The 3,393-nt window shown below is 42.1% G+C and overlaps 1 pseudogene; it reads right to left on the bottom strand.

Moving 5' to 3' along the window:
* Window positions 1–2,519: 2,519 nt before the first annotated feature.
* Window positions 2,520–2,913, bottom strand: LOC136322913 (mitochondrial pyruvate carrier 1 pseudogene; annotated as a pseudogene).
* Between the last annotated feature and the right edge of the window lie 480 nt (window positions 2,914–3,393).

Raw genomic sequence — 3,393 nt, forward strand, 5'->3', positions numbered from 1 at the left:
AAGTGCTCTTCTCCATAAGGCTGCCCATAAGAGGGCTGAGTCCTCAGAAGATGGCAGCTGGCTTCCTCCAGAACAAGTAATCCAAAAGAACAAAATGGAACTGTAATAGGTTTTATGACCTGGCCCTAGTAGCCATACTTTATCTTTCCAGCAGCATCCCGTTGGTTACATAAGTCATCCCTATTCCATGTGAGAGGGAACTGCTCTAGGACATGAATATTAGGGTGTAGGGATCATGGGAGACATCTGGAGGCTGGCTACTACAATCACTTACCTTATAAGATGATAAAAATTAAAGAATCATCAGATCCATGCTAGCAAATTCAGTAGTCAGTTGTCCAAAGGACTCCCAATGGAGATGGAACTGAGTGAGAGGAACTGTAAAGTATGTCACAGATAAAGTCACAGAAGATGTCCTCAGGAAGCTCATAGGAATGGACAAGATAAGTGATTATTTAAAATTATGTAAATGCTGTAGTCCTTCTTGAAATATTAAAAATTATAAAACTAATTAGAAGTTAAAATAATCAATAGTCTATTAGCAGTAGCTTAGGATTATTAAATATTAAAGAGATGAAGAACAAATAATGAGCTTTTCTGCAGAACATCATTCCACCTACACAGCTAATGAGAGTTCTTTGAAAAGGAGGTGTATGACTGCATAGTGTACGTTTTAATACATAATTGTATATGAAGTAAAAATAGAGGCTTTGGAGGCAGGTTTCTCTGCCCAGTTCTGATATTTACTGAGCCAATTTAGGCATGTAACAATATTTCAGAACACAGTTTTGGTACCTGTAATTTTTTCTACCTACCCCATTGGTTATTCTTTGGGTCACAAAGGGCTATGTATATGTTAGGAAGGGAAATGGCTTGATTTTGAATATGGAATCATCAGGGCAGCTAAAAATTCATCAGGAAATGCCCAAGGATGATTAGATCCCTACTCTGACAAAAATAAGGTACCTAACGTAGAAATGAAAGACCGAAAATCTCCATTAGATAAAACTTTGCTTTAACATTATTTATAAAGAAGTAAAAGTAAGTAGAAAATAACGAGGATTTTCTTGGTCTGTGAGTAGAAGGAATCCTGAGGGCTCATTTAAAATCAATTCTTGGCCCTGGCCGGTTGGTTCAGTGGTAGAGCGTTGGCCTGGCGTGCAGGAGTCCCTGGTTCGATTCCCGGCCAGGGCACACAGGAGAGGCGCCCATCTGCTTCTCCACCCCTCTCCCTCTCCTTCCTCTCTGTCTCTCTCTTCCCCTCCCGCAGCCAAGGCTCCATTGGAGCAGCGTTTGCCCGGGCACTGAGGATGGCTCTGTGGCCTCTGCCTCAGGCGCTAGAGTGGCTCTGGTCACAACAGAGCGACGCCCCGGATGGGCAGAGCATCATCCCCTGGAGGGCATGCTGGGTGGATCCCGGTCGGGCGCATGTGGGAGTCTGTCTGACTGCCTCCCTGTTTCTGGCTTTGGAAAAATACAAAAAAAAAGAAAAATAAATAAATAAAATAAATAAAATCAATTCTTCATTAAAGTGGTATAAGAAAGGAAAGTTGACCTGGGGTGGTAAACACCATATATAGATGATGTATTATGGAATTGTATACCTGAAACCTAAAAAATTTTATTAATCAATGTCATCCCAAATTTTTTTTAAATTAAAAATAAAAATAAAATATTATAAGAAACATTTAATGAAACCTTTTCCAATGGCAAAATAAAGTCTTATAGAGAGTGGCAGCCTGAGAAATACAGGTTGAAAAATTATTGCATTTTTAAATATTTCAGCAAATAACATTTATCTGTTTCTGTATCACAGATTGTATGTAAAACAGGTAATACTTTTGTTAGAATTCCCTGCCTCCTGCTTCTTCATCTCACTATCTTTTGGCTGACATAGTCTACAGGGCTCCGCTCAAGGCTTATCTTTTCCGGAAAGCCTTGTGATGTTGCTATGACCTCTCCACCCAGGATTAGGAACTGCTATTTCAGGTGAGCATAGTACCCTCAGTGATAAGGCTGTTGATGTAGATAAGTATAACTTCTACCACAACTAATATCCTTTAAGCACCTACTATGCATCAGGTTTGTTTGTTTTTTTGTTTGTTTTTTTAATGTTTCAATCATTTATTGCCTTTAAGTTACAGCACTTCAGAATGCACACTGCAGGGAGAGAGGTCCTTTTCGAACCCTGGTGGTGAGCTGCTGTGGATGTAGCCAGCGGTCGGTGGTCTCGTGGTCATTAAAGTCAAGAATTCGAGGACGCGGGTGCCAAGAGATACAAATTTTGTTCTCTTCAGTTTTTCATTAAGTAAATTCTAACAGATCAGATACACATTACTGCAGATAAAACCATCACTGGGAATTATGAAAATGATTGCATGTTGTGACTACTCTTCATGAGAAGAGCTCAGTGCTCGTAAGGCAGCGGGAGCTGGTTCCGGGGCTCTTGGTGGATTCTGTGAAAATCGTCTGGTTAGTAAGACAGCCTCCTGCTCATTGTCCTTGACAGGACATGCTGCTGGGACATGTGACTCAGCGGCCGGCAGCGCCCCTCAGAGAGCCAGCTCCTCCTTCCACGGTCACGGTCATGCTGACGCGTTCTTAGACATCTTGTGCTGGATCAGCCGCCCTCCCTGAATGAGCTGCGCCACCCCGTTGGTGGCGTGGCAGGCGAACAGGAGCCAGTTGCGGGGCTGCACCTTGTAGGCGAACCGCATGAAGGTCAGGGAGTAACAGCAGAGGGCAAACGTCACCCGCCCACTGATAATCTCTGGAGACTTTTTCATGTCGTTGATGACAGCAATGGGGAGACCCCAGTTGGCGACTGGGCCCCAGAAGTGCTCGTGAGGTAGTCCCGGAAGTCCTTGCCCCGGACATAGTCCGCCGCCTTCCGCACCAGCGAGCCCCCATGGTCGTGCCGCACCTCAGGCCACCCTGCCGCCCTCGCCGCCGCTTTATATTCATGACTTTGTTTAATCAACATGCGTATGAAAGCAGGTATTCCTATTCCTACCATTTTATGTGTGACTAAATAGAACATACTCACTGTTTAAGATCACATAGTCAAATATGATGCAACCAGTCTTTGATTTAGGGCAGTCTGAGTTACATTCGTAACTCCAAAGTGAATACTGCCTCATCTTATATATATTTTAGGTACTCATTACATAGGAAGATCCTGGTCCACTTGGTGCTCAACTCTATTTAAAAAAAAAATGACTTAAAATATATTATAGTGATAAATACTTTAAATATTAATAAAATATATAATCAGACTGAGGACAAAAGTTTTCTTGAAGATATCAGGTTTCTAATGCCACAATAAAAGGTGACACATTATGAAAGGCTATGTTTTAAGGAAATATCTATGACCAGACTTTCTTTCCCTATAGA

This window comes from Saccopteryx bilineata, chromosome 2 (assembly GCF_036850765.1).
Source record: "Saccopteryx bilineata isolate mSacBil1 chromosome 2, mSacBil1_pri_phased_curated, whole genome shotgun sequence".
NCBI lineage: Eukaryota > Metazoa > Chordata > Mammalia > Chiroptera > Emballonuridae > Saccopteryx > Saccopteryx bilineata.